Source organism: Chenopodium album, chromosome 1 (assembly GCF_948465745.1).
Source record: "Chenopodium album chromosome 1, dcCheAlbu1.1, whole genome shotgun sequence".
In the NCBI taxonomy this organism is placed as follows: domain Eukaryota; kingdom Viridiplantae; phylum Streptophyta; class Magnoliopsida; order Caryophyllales; family Amaranthaceae; genus Chenopodium; species Chenopodium album.
This window is the reverse complement of record NC_137834.1, coordinates 69,985,052-70,002,650: the sequence shown is the minus strand read 5'-3', so window position 1 is coordinate 70,002,650 and position 17,599 is coordinate 69,985,052. Positions and strand designations below refer to the sequence as shown.

General features: G+C 34.7%; 1 long non-coding RNA gene across 2 annotated transcripts; it reads right to left on the bottom strand.

Annotated features, from left to right (window-relative positions):
* Positions 1-9,732: 9,732 nt before the first annotated feature.
* Positions 9,733-17,364, bottom strand: LOC145601268 (uncharacterized). 2 transcript variants are annotated; one of them, XR_014104377.1, is made up of 3 exons: positions 17,217-17,364; positions 15,931-16,349; positions 9,733-9,811 (listed from the first exon to the last, which is right to left on the bottom strand). It is a non-coding gene; the product is annotated as an uncharacterized LOC145601268 (long non-coding RNA). The 2 variants fall into 2 exon arrangements; XR_014104374.1 differs by lacking the exon at positions 9,733-9,811 and having other exon boundaries at positions 15,599-16,349.
* Positions 17,365-17,599: the final 235 nt, after the last annotated feature.

Genomic DNA, 17,599 nt, shown 5'->3' with positions numbered 1-17,599 from the left:
ATTAATCTTGTTAGTATCATGCCTAGGATCTTGCTATTATTATTATGTTTTAACATGAACATGATTATTGTTATGATTATTATAATTATTTTTATGATTATTATTATGTTGCTTAATATTTATTATTATTGCTTGATCACACCTTTTATGCATGTTTAAAGGGAATTTGTACTTGTAATCACGCTTAATAAGATAATTAATAATCTTGTTTAGGGTTAATATGATTATAATTCAAGTGATCGCCAATAATAGATTTATTTGTGCATTAATATTCAACCAACATAGATAAACAAGTTTAGGGTAAACCTATTGATTGTATGTTAGTCAAAAAGCGCACATGAATACGATCTGAATAAAGTAGAGGCCTATTATTAGGGCAGGTTCAATCTCTTTTAGGTTGAATTTGTACCTTCATCCCCGAACCCTATTTGGTTCAAGAACTTATGTTGTTGACGATCTCTTGGATCGTTAAAGGGTGTAACCTTCACCCTGTGAACGGTTTACAAGTTCCTAAAAAACTTGTTGGCGACTCTTTTGCTCTATCTTCTTTCCCTTTGGACGCCACCATACTTTAGTATATGATCACAGTGGGGTTCAAGCTAGGGGTTAACGCTTGAAATATTCCCTACAGGTACTTAAGGATATTCTTGGTCGTACTCCAATGCGCCTCTTCAGGGGCTTATTAGTATCAGATCGTAACACTGAAAGCATACGATGCATCTAGCCTAGTACATATCAAGGCATACATGATCGATCCAATAAGCAAAGCATATGGAATCTGATTCATCCTTTCTCGCTCACCAGGTACCTTTGGACACTGCTTCTTGCTTAGGGTTATGCCTTGAGACATGGGTAGGTGATTTTTCTTGGTCTCCTTCACAATGAATTGTGTAAATACCTTATCAATGTAAGTACTTTGGCTCAACCTTATCATCCTTTTAGATATATCCCATTAGATCTTGATGCCTAATCTTTTATTGAAAACACTTTCCAAGCAAGGCCTTTACTGACTTTAGCATCGGAATGATGTTTCCAATGAGCGATATGTCATCGACATATAAGACTAGTAAAATGATGTTACTCCCACTGACCTTGATGATGGCTTCATCGAATTGCAAATTCCAACTTCTGCTTGCTTGCTTTAACCCAAAAATGGAGTTCTTAAGCTTGCACACATTCCCATCATTGTTTTTATTGATAAAACCTTCAGGCTGTGTCAGGTACAAAGTTTTTTCCAAGATTCCATTTAGGAAAGCGGTTTTATGTATGTCCATCTACCATATTACATGATTGTAATATGCAGCAAAGGCTATGATAATCCGGAAAAACTTAAGCATTTCAACTGGAGAAAAAGTTTCATCATAATCAACGCCGTGAATTTGACAGTAACCTTTTGCTACCAGTCTAGCTTTGTAAATGAATACATTTCCATCTTTGTTGATTTTCAATTTGAAAATCCATTTACATCCGGTAGGAGTGTAACCTTTAGGTAAATCAACCAAGTCCCATTCTTGATTTTTAAATAAGGTTGAGACTAAGATATCTATCAGGTTGAGACTTTGTCCTCCATGACCTACGTAGGATAATAGACTAAGAATTGCGTTGTTGGTTTAACTTTGCAAAGTTTGACTAACGTCAACAGATGCTATTTGAGCACTTTGACTGTAAATTTGATTTTGTTGCTCGTCCTCTCGAACTTCATCAAGTTTGATTTTCCTGCCACTTGTCATTTGGGAATGGTAATCTGTAGGGAATATTTCAAGCATCCCACACTTGAGCCCCACTGTGATCGTGCACTTAAGTATGGTGGCGTCCAAAGGAAAGGAAGCTAGAGCAAAAGAGTCACCAACATGTTTTAGGAACTTGTAAACTGTTGACTGGGTGAAGGTTACACCTCTTCACGATCCATGAGATCGCTAACTCCATAGTGGTCCTGAACCATGACTGGATATTCGGGTATGAAGGTACAAATCCAACGTAAAAGAGATTGAACTTGCCCTAAAATAGGCCTTTACATTATTCTTCTCGTATTCATGTGCGCTTTCTGACTAACATACAATCAATATATTAATCATGAACCTGTTTAATCTATGCTGGTTTAATATTAATGCACAAACAAATCTATTATTGGTTATCACTTGAATTAAAATCATATTAGCCTAAAAAAAATATAAATTATCTTATTAAGCGTGATTACAAGTACAAATTCCCTTTAAACCTGTAAGAGAGGGCGTGATCAAACAGTAACAATAATAATCCAGCAACACAATAATAATTTTCATCATAATATTCTCAATAAAGCATAATGTTATTATCAAGATCCTAGCCATGATACTAACATGATTAATAACAAATCCTAGCATGTCACTAAACAATAAAGATCAAAGCTTTATCCCTAACATGATACTAACATGATAGAAGAAAATAGGAAGTAACCTAAACATGATACTAGAAAGCAATAAATAACATCCTAACATGATACTAGGAATTAAAATAATCTAAGCATGATTTCTATAGATATATCAATGAAATTACTTACTTGGTTACCTCGTATCTCTTTATATCAAAACAATATACACGTTAGTAACTTCAAGGAAAATATTAAGTAATAAATCTAAACAAAGAAATGAAATAAGATTCGGGACTAAACCCTCGGAAATTATTAACCTTTTACGTATGGGAGAAGACAACTTCAAAGTTGGCTAAGTGTTTTTAGAACTTGTGAAAGCGGTATTTTTATTTTTAAAGACAAGACTTAGAAAATCCACAGAGAAGGAAAGAATAAGCTTCTAGCTTTTAAAGAGAAGGAAAGAATAAGCTTCTAGTTGATGATCAAGCTTATTAATGCTTAAAAAAGGGGTGATATGACCTCTATTTATTAGGATAAAATAGGGTCGAAAGAATAGAAAAGAATCCGAATTCGAATAGAATTAAAACTCGACAGTCAGCAGTTTTTGAGGATATTGTTTATATCATAACTTTTTATCCAAAAGTCCAGATAAGGCATATAATATGTCTTTGGAAAGCTCTTGAAGTCTTATTTCCAACCTGATTAGATTTAGATTAAATATTTTTTTAAATAAAATATATGGCCGAAATAGTGGGGCGGTATCAATTTTGGATAGAGTTTCGTATTTCTTTCATATTTTTTTTGTTATAAATCATAATTAATATTATAATATATCATTGAAAAGATAATTTCAAGGTCTATACAACCATAAAATATTTGGATAAAACTTATGAGGCACAAAAATAATATTTGACTGCCTTTGAACGTCTTTCACTTCAAATAGAATTAGGACTTAAAAAATGAAAGTTTTATCAAATTTCAAACTCTTTGATCTTACCTTTTTAAAAAGGATAATTAAGATCTTTTAGAAACTTATATAAGCTTCAAATAAATCCTAATTAGTTCAAGAATGGGATTAAACCTTTGGACCCCCCCCACATGATCATTGGGCCGTAGCTAGGTAAAATCCGGTTTGAGCCCATTTTAGTATTTTGGCCATAACTTCCTTATTATTCTTTAAAATTGGGCATATAATATATCGTTGGAAAGTTATTTTCAAACCTTATCTAAATACACCATTATTGGACCCTTATAATGGACTAAATTAAACATGCATGGACATTTTTTATAAATAGGGTACAAAAAGGAATATTTTCCAAAACAGAAAGACATATTTTTGTTAACACAAAGGCATTTACAAGTCTCTTTCTCATTTCACCTTGTTCAATAATCAATGACGTCTAAGATATTCATCTCTGGGTTTGGTTTGTGGGGAGACACAATCAGGTGTCTACAGAAGGCCCCCCACTTTGACTTAGTTTGGAAAAACACATGTTTTGAAAACAAAAGTCAAAGTAGCGATAGGGACGGAGAATGATTCAGAACGTTCTGTGATCCTAAATCATTCTTGTAACACCGTTATATGCAATATAGTGTCAGTTAAACAGATAAAAGAGTTAAGAAACGTGTATCTTGCACCGTCGAGCATAGGTCTCTGGAGTAGCTGAATTTATTGCTGCATGTTGTTGTGACGACCTCCACAATACTAGGGAACATCGCCTGAAGACTGCTCCGTTTGTAGCTGCCTTCAATTACCGCTGTGAAAATCTTCCACATCATAGGGAACACCATAGAAGATTGCTCCGCTTGTAGAAATCTTCTATCTTTTTGTGACTATATTCCTCATGCTAGGAAACATAGTCCAAGATAACTATGCTTGTAGCCATCTTCCTTTCAATCACAAATGAATGATGACAAATTTCCCTGCCTCGGGAAACATGTCGTAGACTTTTTTATCTTGAGCAATCTTCTGAATGATGATTTTCCATGCCTTGGGAAGTCTAACAGTTTAACAGTTTCCTGTCCTTGAGAATCCTGTCGTGAGCTCTTACGCCTTAAGTAGCTCTTAAGTGAAATTCCACTAAGTACCCACGCCTTGGGATGCAATTGCCAACTTTTACGCCTCGGGAAGTGTGCATCATTTGACAATTTTTCTTCGTCTTGGGAAAACTTGTTCGATAATTATGTGTCTCTTTGCCTTGAGAAACTTGTTGCATGAATCGTCCATGCCTCAAGACATAATAAGTTTTTGTCCAAGATTGCTTCATCTGAAGCCATCTTCTAAAATCGGGTAACAACTTTGGCATCCTTAGGAATTTTGTAAAAACCACTACGCCTTGAGCCGTCTTGTTCTAATTTCCTCATCTCCTCGCCTTGGAAGTGATAGCTTTGCATGTCTTTGAAAACTTGCGTCTTCTGCCTTAGATCTTTGTAAAGATCACTTGTCCGTGTGGGACTTAGTGCACTTTTATCTATGTTTTGGGTTACAGGACATTGCTTATGTTTTTCTTAGGGTTGACCTAAGGTTTGTTGTGTTTTATGATTGCTTTGACTCTTGTGCTAGGTGTGACTACAACTCGTGAATGTTGTATTTTTATTTGATAAGGCAAGGCTTAGAAAATCCACTAAGAAGGAAAAAATAAGCTTTTAGCTTTTAAGAGAAGTGAATATATTATTTTTGATCATTAAGCTTATTAATTCTATAAAAAGGGGTGATATTACCTCTATTTATTAGGAAAAAAGAGGGTCAAAGAAATAGAAAAGAATCCAAATTCGAATCGAAATAAAACTCGACGGTCATCATTTTTTGCGGATTTTGTTTTCATCATAACTTTTGATCCAAAAGTCTAAATGAGGCATATAATATGTCGTTGGAAAGCTCTTGAAATCTACTTTCCAAACCAATTAGAATTATAATAAAACTTTTTTTAGAACAAAAGATACAGCCGAAGTAGTGGGACGGTTTCAATTTTGGATAAAATTTCGTATTTCTTTCATATTTTTATCGTTAGAAATCGGAATTAATATTATAATATATCATTGGAAAGAAATTTTCATAATCTATCTAACCATAATGGTTTGGAAAAAATTATTAGGCACAAAAATACTATCTTACTGTCTTTGAACGTTTATCACAGAATTAGCACTTAAAAAAGGAATGTTTTTATCAAATTTCAGACTCTTTGATCTTATCTTTTTAAAAAGGATAAATAAGATCTTTTAGAAAATTATATCAGCTTATAATAAATCCTAATTATTTTAGGAATGAGATTAAACCTTTGGAACTTCCACATGATCATTACGCCGGGTAAAATCCGGTTTGAGCCCATTTTAGTATTTTGGCCATAACATCCTCATTATTCATCGGAATTGGGCTTATAATATATCCTTGGAAAGTTCTTTTTGAGCCCCATCCAAATACACCAATATTGAACCCTTATCATAGACTAAACTAAATATGAATGGACATTTTTTATAAATAGGTTACAAAAAGGAATACTTTCTAAAGCAGAAATAAATATTTTTATTAAAACAAAGGCATTCATAAGTCTCTTTCACATTTCACCTTGTTCGATAATCAATGATGTGAAAGATATTCATCACTGGGTTTGTTTTTTAGGAAGACACAATCATGTGTCTGCATAATCCTTCTTAAAAAATACACCATCGCGAGCAACAAACACTTTGTTCTCGGATTTGTTTGGAAGTATTACCCTTTGGTTTCTTTTGGATATCCCACAAAGAAACACTTGTCAGATTTAGGGTAAATTTTGTCAAAATTAACCTTTTGACTTATGCTTTGTGACCCCAAATCTTGAGAAAAGACAACATAGGAGGTTTATTTGTCCATAATTCATATAGAGTCTTTTCTAAACCTTTTAACAGAGCGCGGTTCAATTTTAGTGTCGCGGTTAGAAGTGCTTGTCCCAAGAAAGAGATAGGAAGATCTCTAAGACCAATTGTTGATTGTACCATGTCTAACAAGGTTCGATTTTACCTTTCGGATACTCTGTTCCATTGTAGAGTTCTTGGAGGTGTCAATTTAGAAAATATATCATGTACTTTCATATGGTCATTGAATTCATGGTTCAAGTATTCACCACCTCGATCCGAACGAAGGGCTTTGATTTTCTTGCCATGGTCATTTTTCACTTCACTATGAAATTCTTTTAATTTCTCAAACGATTCAAATTTGTTCGACATAAGGTAGACATCCATATCTATTGTAGTCGTCTGTGAAGGTGATAAAATATTGATAACCATTCCTTACGGGTGTACTCATTAGCCCGCATACATCGGTGTATATTAGGCTCAATAGGTCACCTGCCCTTTCTCCCAACTTGGAGAATAACTGCTTTATCATCTTGCCTAATAAACATCCTTTGCAATTCTCAAACGATTATAAATCGAACGAGTCAAGAATATCTTGTTGTTGAAGTCTCTTGATGTGATTGATGTTAATGTGGCCAAGACGACAATTCCACAAGTATGTCTGATTTGACTCAACGATCTGAGCTTTCGTAGGGGTATTTTTTTAACATTATAAACTTGTTTGTCTAACAAAAGCACATAAAGACCATTTTTCAGAATTTGTTGTACCATATAAAACATTATCAAGATAAAACGAACATGTATTTTCTTTTACTTGAAACTTAATTCCTTTAGCGTCCAACACCCATATTAAAATTATGTTTTTGGTAACATTGGAAACAAGATAAAATTTTTCAAGTTATAATACAACCTTTGAGGGCAAAGACAAACTGAGAGTTCCCACGGATACGGCAGCTATTCAGGCTCCATTGTCGACCCGGAGTTTAACCTCTCCCTTCTCTAGCCTTCTAGTTTGCCTTAGTCCCAAAGAATTGGAACAAAGTGTGACCCACATTTGGTATCTAATATCCCTTATGTTGTGCTAGTGAATTTTAAGTCTTCCTTGAATTTGAGGCAATCTCTCTTCTAATGTCATTTCTTCTTGCAATAGAAACATTTGGAATTAGATTTAAAAGAGGCTACCTTCTTCTCCTTGTTATCCTTTTTAGCTTTTGGCTTAGATGGAAAGGTCTTCTTACCCTTCCTTTTAAAGCCTTTCTTCTTCTTGCCCATGTGCTTGAATAGCTTGCCCATTTTGATCATGAGAATGTCATACTTCCCCTAATCCTTACTCATATCGATAAGTTTAATCAAAACCAACATTCATTCCCGGTACGCCTTACGTTCCTAAGAAACTAGTGACGCCTCGATTTGGCGTAGCCCATCACTATTCGCATTAGTTCGGTAAGTGTTGCATTGGAGTGACAAGTTTTACTTAATATTTTAGGGACCTAGGGTTTCTATGTTGGTTAATTTAAATGAAATTGATTAATTAGCGCAATATTTCAAAATCCTAATCATGCATGTAACATATTATTCATATATATATCGTAAACATAAGTAAATGATGCATTTGGCAACTAGCATGACCTTTTGAGTCTTCAAGTCTCCAAGAGTCTTCTCTTGCAACTTCATGGCTTCGTCTTGAAAGAAACTTTGTCTCCAAGACATAACCAAAATTTATGCAACCACTAGCATCTACGATTAGGACTAATATAAATATTAAGATACAAAAATACACAACGGTTTGTAGATCCTATTAAGAATTACAAAAAATACAAGACGGAACACAGTCCATATTTTCTATCCACATCATTCTCCACTAGTTTGTATTTCATAAAACCTGTGAGAGAATATAAATTCCATTCATCCATTAACTATTTGTGAATAGCCTATGCATTTTACAACGAAACACAATTAACAATGCATCAACACACGTGAACTAGTAACAAACTTAGGTAGTTAATTCGATTAACGAGCCTAATTAAAACTAATCAAAGTTGTTAGCTTATTATGTGATTAAGCGTAATTAAAATAGATTAAATAAATAATGAAGCTCCCACTAAATTCCGCATCCAACGTAATTATTCTGATTAATTAAGACGATAAACCGAAAATTCGCCCAAATGAAAATTTTTCAAGTGCCGCTCAAACTTGAGGCCAAGCGTCTAATATTTTATTAAAATAAATAAAAATAAAGAAAATAATTAAATTGGCAAAACGCAAAAAATTACATCGCCCTAAAACGCCCAAGTGCCTAGCATCAAGCCTCTCGGCTTAGTGTCCTAGGGACCGAGGGTATGGCTGCCTTGTGAGGGCTCTAGCGCACAGCTATGGCTTGCGCCAAGCGTCACCCCGTAGCCCATAGCATCGCACTAGGCGTTATGCTACCTACGATGCGTGCCCGCAATGCCTTGGCCATGAAGGCCACTCGGGCTTGTTGTTGTGCGTGCCCTTGTTGCCTCGCAACAGCACGTCGCACACCAAGCACACCCTTTCCGCACCAAGCTGCATCCCCAATGCACACCCAGCTCGAGCATCGCACAGCCAAGGCACCATCGCGTATCCCTCAGTAGCCCACTCAAGCAACCCATCTGGACGAGGGTTTGCTTGTGGCTATTATGCCTCATTTTGCGTGCTTGTGCCTAAGAAAAATTTCTGATTTTTGTGTGACGTTTCTAATCAATTCTAAATTAATTTTTGAATCAATATTTTGAGCAAAAAATGAAAATTAAAACAAGTCCAACTAAATAAATTCTTTTAAATCCACAAACCAAAATTAATCCAAGAACTATTCTTTAAATTAAATTTCGTTCAACATGATGCTACAAAAATGAAGGGCTATTGTCACTATTAATTTAACCAATCATAAAATAATCACAATAGTGGAAAAAATCCTATCTGTAACAAGCAAAAACTGGCTTTTCGAAACGGGCAGCGGGCGATACGTATATTGCCGTTATCGTTAAAAATATTATTTGTAATGGGCACTTGTCCGTTACAAATATCCAGTTATTTGTAACAGGTAGGTTAAGTGCCTGTTAAAAATATAAAGTTATTTGTAACGGTCATTAAACGTGCCTATTAAAAATAGCCAGGTATTTGTAACAGACACTTTGACTACCTGTTACATACAAATAGCCAGGTATTTGTAATGGACAATTTGACTACTCGTTACAAATAGCAAGGTATTTGTAACGGACACTTTGACTGCCCATTACAGATAATGTCTTGAAAAATCAAAATATTAGGGGTTTTTTAACAGGCACAACAGCTGCTTGTTACAATTACCCCTTATATTTTTCCATTCACCTTTCAAATTATCATTTATATTAATTAACATTCAAAAAATCTCAAATATTGGTTTTCATGCCACAAAGGCACAAAGGAACAAACAGATTATTAAAACATGGCAAACCAAATTTAAAATTTACGTCTCCAAAATTCTAACCATCTTGTAAAATTAAAAATACAAATGATTAAAAATCCGAGAACAAAATGGAATACAAAAAAACAACAGCCCAAGAACATAGTTATAACAGCAACAACGTTTGGAGAAAGTAACATCTAGTCAGCCACAACAACAGCATCCTAGAGCAGCAGTATTAGGCAAGGAGCAACATTATTAGAAACAGTAACAATAGCAACCAGAAGCAACAACCAAGAGCAGCAGGAACAACCCAGTAAACTTTATTGCATTATGGAAATTATTAGCAAAATCTATAGTAGGTTCTACAGCATATAAGTTGGTTTTAGTGAACACTTTGATAGTTAAATATAATTTCAAGTTATTATGTATTCACGAAATATAAGTTGTAGCAAAACCACGTTCATAAAAAGAAAGGTTTTCTAAGCTATGCCCCCCAAGTTCTTTGGTTTCTAAGTTGTACCCATGCTTTTTCAAAGTTATAAGTTATGCTCTCCACCTCACGATATTTTATCAACAATACCCTTTGACTGTCATATCTGTTAACAAAAGTTAAGTTATTTTATCAACAATGGTGTTGTGGTGTTATTAATTTGACATTTGTCCCGTTCTAATTAGTTTAATACTTTAAAAAAAAAATTAAAAAATCAGAAAATAAAATAATAAAAAAAGGTTATTGTTAACGTCAAAGGTTATTGTTAAAAAAATTAGTAGGCTAAGTGCATAACTTAGGCATTTGAAAAGGCATGGACACAACATAGAAACCGAAGAAGTTTTGGGGCATAACTTGGAAAAACCCTAAAAAGAATTTACAGCTTATTTTATGATTTGATAAGTGGTCATCAAACATTTTAACAATAATAAATTCCAGCCCAGACTAAATAATGATCATATTAATCAAGTCTAGTAAAGAAGTCTTTTGTGCAATAAGATAAACCAAAAACTCACAGACAAACATGCTGAAAAAAAAACATAGCTAAATGTTACTCGAGGCACAACCTTTCAATTTGAATAATGAAGATTAAATCAACAAACTTGATGTACAATAATTCATCCACAATTGAATAGAAACGGAGTGAAAAAATTGCATGAAATTTAATTACTCCAAAATTTCAATGGTTCATTAAAGTGTTTTATATTAAAATACACTAAAAATAATTAAAACACCAAACAAGGAAATCAAAGCCAATCACCAACGTGCCTGATTCCCATTGCCTCACATGAGGCAAAGTTTTAGTAAGTGGATCGGCTACATTGTCGTCATTTCCAACTTTACAAATTTTGATTTCACCCTATGACTTCCTTTCCCTTATCATGTGAAATCGCCACTTAACATGTTTGACCTTCTAATTTTCCCTTGGCTAGCAATAGCTCCATTTTTGTCACAATAAAGGGCTATTGGACCCTTGATGAAAGGTCCAACATAAAGTTCACCGACAAACTCAGGAGCTGCTAGATATTTGGCCTAAGTTGTAGAATTTGTCGTTATTCTTTGCTTAGAACTCTTCCAACTAAATGCTCCTCCATTTATACAGAATACATATCCTTACTGCGATTTGAAATCGTCTTTGTGTTTGTAATCTTGCGCCAGTGTAACCTTCAACAACTAATTCATCTAAGCCACCATATACTAGGAATTTATTCTTTTTCCTTTTTAGGTACTTTAGGATATGCTTGGCTGCATTCCGATCTGATTTGTACCGGCTCGTAGCACTCAAGGAATACGATACATGTGGCCTAGTTCATATCATGGCATACATGATCGATCTAATAAGCGAAGCATATAGAATCTGATTCATCCTTTCTCGCTCATCAGGTCTCTTTGGACACCGCTTCTTGCTTAGGGTTATGCCAAGTGACATGGTTAGGTGACCTTTCTTGGCTCCATGTTAAATCGTGCTAGTACCTTATCAATGTAAGTACTTTGGCTCTATCCAATCATCCTTTTAGATCTATCCTTGTAGATCTTGATTCCTAATATGTTATATGTCTTAACCAAGTCTTTCATTGAGAAATACTTTCCAAGTCAAGCCTTTACAGACTCTAGCATCGGTATGTTATTTCCAATGAGCAATATATCATCGATATATAAGACTAGGTTGGCGATGTTACCCCGAAATGACATTCTTGTAAACACAAGACTCATATGGATTCTTGATAAAACAAAACTTACTTATGGATTAATCGAATTGCAGATTCCAACTTTTGCTTGCTTGCTTCAACCCATAAATGAACTTGTTAAGCTTGCATACCTTCCCAGCATTGTTTTGGTAAAAAAAAACCTTCAAGTTGTGTCATAAACACAATTTCTTCAAAAATTCCATTTAGAAAGGCAGTTTTGACGTCCATTTGCCATATTTCATAATTATAATATGTAGCAATCGCTAGAATGATCTGAATGGACATAAGCATTGCGACAGCAAAAAAGGATTCATGATAATCAACACCGTTAATTTTCTAGTAACCTTTTGTTACCATTATAGCTTTGTTAATAAATACATGTCCATCTTTATTGGTTTTCAATTTGAAAATCCTTTTACATATGATAGGTGTGTAACCTTTGGGTAAAACAACCAAGTTCCATACTTGATTTTAAAACATAGAGTCCATTTCAGATCTCATGGCTTCTTGCCATTTAGCAGAGTTGGAGCTCGCCATAGCTTGTTTGTAGGATGTTGGTTCGTATCCATCCACTACTAGGATGTCCTGATTCTCGGTTAATACGACACCAAGAAATCTATCAGGTTGATACTTTGGCCTCTACGACCTACGTAGGGTATTGGACATAGCATTTGCATTGTCGGTTTAACTTTACACATTTTGATCAAAGTCAACTGATGATATAGCACTTTGATTGCCAATTTGATTTTGTTACTCGTACTCTCGATCTTCATCAAGTTCGATTTTCCTTCCACATTTTTGAAAGGTGTTCCTACCAAAAAAAGACACATATCGCGATCAAAAAACACTTTGTTCTCAGATTTGTTGTTGAATTAATACCCCTTGGTTTTTTTAGGGTAGCCTAAACAGTTGTCAAATTTAGGGTGAATTTTTCCAGAAATGACTCTTTTGACAAATGCTTCGCTACCCCAAATCTTGAGGAAAGACAATATAGGAGGTTTCTTCATCCATAATTTATATGGAGTCTTTTCTAAAACTTTTAACAGAGCACGGTTCAGTGTTAGTGCCTCGGTTAGAAGGGCATGTCCCCACAAAGAGATAAGAAGATCATTAAGACACATTGTTGATCGTACCATGTCTAGCAAGGTTTGATTTCTCCTTTCGGATACTCCGTTCCATTGTAGAGTTCCTAGAGGTGTCAATTCTGAAAATAAACCATATTTTCTGATATGGTAATTATGAATTAAGTATTCACCACCTCGATTTGATCGAAAGGCTTTGATTTTTTTTCCAAGTTGATTTTAAACTTCATTATGAAATCTTTGAATTCTCAAATGATTTATATTTGTTTGACATATACATATCTTGTATAGTTTTCTTTAAGCCGGTTTGAACCAGTGCCTAAATATTTTGTTCAATTAGTGCTATTAGCCACGGTAATATTTATGGCAACACAGTTATTAGCCACAGTAGTATTTATGGCAACAACTCTTATTAGTCACGGCAGAATTTGTGGCAAATAATTTGTTAGCCACGTTAGTATTCGTGGCAAGTGAATTTGTTTGTCACGTGAGTACTCGTGGCATAAAAATTAAAATTTTCCACGACATCAATTTTCCCGTGGCAAATTCCTAGCCACGACCTCTTGTGCCACGGGAGTAAATTTCAAAATTCCCGTGGCTATGTAATTTAGCCAAGAGAATTTTAAACTTGTGCCACGATTTTGCACGTAGCACAAAGGTCAATTTGCTGTAGTATTAATCACTCATTGATTCTTTGGATCTTTGAATCACCTTATTCTCCCCAAATAGGGACAAATTTAATGTTTGAATAAGACGCTTAAATAACTTTGAAATATATATGCATGAATTCAATCTTATTTAGTATTATGAATGGTTTTTCATTTCAAATTCTTTCAATTTTAGAACTATGTCTTCAACTAATATAGACAACAACTACATGTGCCCGAAACTCCTAGAGAAATTGGCATTTTGTCTAAATTTGGCCAATTTCAAGGAATGGGAAGAAGAACTCCGGAAAACTCTTTGGAATTGTTCCATGGAGTACATTCTTGACACTCCCATTCCAATCTTCTATGCCAAGGGAATAATGAGTTATGAGACTCATGAGACTTGGTCGTTGGATTGTGACAAGGTCACACTTTTAATGAGGAATTCCTTTTTGGAGGATTGGAAGCGGAGATTCACCTCATACCTTCAAGACATGCTTCTTAATTGTTTTAAAGAGCTTGTCACTATGTCTTCTAAGACTAAGGACTTGAATGTTCATCACTTAACCAAGTCCTTCATGAACATGAAAATCAAGATCCCAAACGAAGGTTGCCTTGCTTAAGAAAGGCTTGAATTGTGGAACAAGGTCTAAAATGCTAGGCTTAGACCCAGAATGCCTGTTCAACCTCATGTGCTTTAAATAACAAGGCTTTTCAAGCACTTGGAGCTCATTAAGAAGCCATTAGAGGATGAACAAGCCTCTCACATGCTACTAAGCTCACTCCACTCGTATTATGTTGCATTGAGAATTCATTTGACAGCCAATCAAGATAAACTCTCATTGATGGAGGTTGTTCAAGAGCTTCATAGAGCCGATTCTTGCAAGGGTACTAGGTTCTCTCTAAGGCCTAAGAAGAAGGAGTTCAAAGACAAGGAAAAGATGAGGTAATTCTACTGTAGTAGGTGAGGGCACTACAATAGGGAATGCAGCGAGTACCTAGAAAATGAGGCGAAAGGAAAAGTAGCTCTCACGGCAGGTATCTTCTTTATAAAACCATCACTTGAAAAATGTATGCGATTAATAAAGGTATTAGATACCACAAATGACTCACTATATGCTCCTTTTTTAAGAACTATGTGAGAAGAAGCTTCACAAGTGGACGTGCAATTACAAGCGGAAAAAGAAGACAATCTATCCATTAAACTTGTAATTGCATAGTTTGTCTTAAAATAGAACTTATTTTAGTTCTATTGTTGAACATATTTTGATCTTTTGGCATTGGACGTTGACTTGTTAGATCACAAGACTATAACTATGATTGTTTGTAAGTCTTGTTTACATGTTTTGTGGCATTACAAGTTTATCTAGATGTTTATTTAGACAAACGAGTTTATAAGGTTTATAATACCAATAAAAAATCTATGATTGTTGAATCAAATGAAACATACGTACTTATGGCTTTGTCATCTTGGCCACATTCAACAAACGCATCAAGAGACTACTACAAGAAGGTATTCTTGACTCATTTGATTTACAATTATTTGAAAACTGCGAAGGAGTATATTAGGTAAGATGATAAAACAACAATTCTCCAAGTTAGGAGAAAGGGCAGGTAAATTATTGGGCCTAAAACACACTGATGTATGTGGTCCAATGAGCACAACCACAAGGAACAACCATCGATATTTTATCACCTTCACCGACTAGCAAACTACACACCATATCTAAAATCTCACCCTAAAAAAATAGAAGAATTTTTTTTTTCTTTGATTCATTACTAACTTGAAAGCATATACTATGGATTTCCCTTTTGAACACTGGACATTAGTTATGTGGTAGTAAGCCTCATTGAAATAGAAAGTTCCTATTCAGAAGAACCAAAACAAGGTGTTATGGAGTCACAATGGCTGCTATAGTCCCTTTTTTTAACACACAACAAAAATATATGTTAGAAGCCTAACTGGCCATAAACCAGTTTACAAAAGTTGCAGTCAGATACTTGCTAGTGCTACATCAAGATAATTTAACACCAGAAGCAATGTGCTCATAACCATCCCATAAATATTGGACTAAGGTTCTAACTTAGTTCTTAACCAACATAAGCTTAAAACTATCAAACATATTATACATATTTATCACTCGTACTATCAGAAATACACCCATAGGACATCTACATCAACGAACCATGATTCTTTATGAACAGATTATAAATAAGAATAACAACATAACCAGAACTAGAAGCACACATATCAGTTTCATTTTCATAGGCAATCTTAGCACAAGTAGGCACAAAGAAAATGATCCTTGTGAACAACCAACATAGATATTCCATGAGCAAGATTAATAAGTAGGTTGATTTCAGCACTGATAGAAAGTTAGGTTGTTAGAAAATTAGTTAGATTAACTATAAAGGATCAACTCATTAACTTACAAAGAGAGGCAGTATATGCTTCAACCTGCATTGCCCCTTAGTGCTCCCAGTAATATGATGGTAAGTTTTCTGTTATTTAATCAATTCTTCGCTAATTCATCTCCTATGGGTGCTGCTCCTCCAGTTAATTCGAATGTTGGGCCTGCAATGAGCTTTATTAGTTACCCAAACATAGGTGGGATTAAGGCTCAGTTTATGGCGATTCTAGGGAATAAGCCGTATCCTTTCCCAATTCCTGCACATGTTGGAGCAGCGCCTCCTTATAACAGATCCTATCCACAAACAATTTTATTTTACAACATCTCTTTCTACTCTTCACAAATGCTTCATCCTTCACAAATGCAGCAACAGCAAGTTGTACAACCATCTCAGTCCATACACCTCATTACCCAACTGCTGACTTTGAGAAGGCTAATATACTAGTGACACAAACAATAACCCGATTAATGCAAGTTAAACAACATTTTAAAAGGGAAGGGGGGCACTCACCCTTAACCCAAATCTTAACTTTAAAGGGTTCTAAAACATATTAGCATCCAAATTTGATTCAATCATCAAATTAAGCTCATAATATTTTTGGAAAAAGCTCCAATTACATAGTTGCATCCACCAAATTTCATTCAAACATTAAATTAAGCACATAATTTTACAGCAACAAAATCAAGTTCCTTATCTTATTAGTACTCATTAGTTCACATCTCCTCTAAATCAACTTGTTCCTCATAAAAAAGAATTCATTTAAATGAGTTGGTTTAACTCTCGATTCATCAGTTGGCAAGGATAACTGTGACTCTTAATATATATTCACTTTTCACCCACAATTTATTTTGTTTCAAAACACATTATAATCAAACAAAGGTCAGAACACATTAAATCCAAGAAATCAAAGCATTCAACATGAAAAATTAGACCAAAAGCCAAAAAATAAAGCAAAGCTATTTAACCCGAAAACATGCCTCGAAGTTCTGATTTTTGGTTCGAAATTATTTGAATTTGCTGTTGCTTGAATTATTGCATGAAAAACCGTAAAATTGGCTCAGAATCAGGCCCGACATTTTTCGATTTTGCTCGAATTAAGGCTGGTTATTTTTTATCATGAGGAAATTTCATTCGAATTCTACCTTATTAGTCGCAGAAATTTAATCCAAGACTTGTTTAAAGCCGTGAAATGGAGGAAGCTGTGGAGTTTAGGGAAGCCTAAATTGAGTGTACTGAGAATAAGATAAAACCCTAAATTGTTAATGAAATTGAAATTGGATGATGAGAAAAGGAAAGAAAAATCTTACCTTAAAAGTTGCTTCAATGGAGGACGTTAGTCTCGGCACGGGCAAGGTAGGAGCAATGCGCTTCAATGGAAACTGAGAGGGAAAGAGGGAGGGAGATGAGCTTGGTTTGTGGAGAGAACTGTTGAGACTTGAGAGCGATTCAATTTTTTATTTTTATTTTTATATTTTATTTAACAGATTAATCCGTAAATAAGTTGAGAAAACTTGTATGCAATAGATTAAAACAAAAAAGGTTAAAAAAATAAAATTAAAAATTAAAAAAATAATTGGTTGTAAAACATTTACTCGTTCACTCAATCACTCGTAGTAGTCATTTGTGAATGCAACTAGGGATGTGAGCGGGGCGGGTCAAGAAGGAGACCCGCCCCATCCCCGCCCCAATG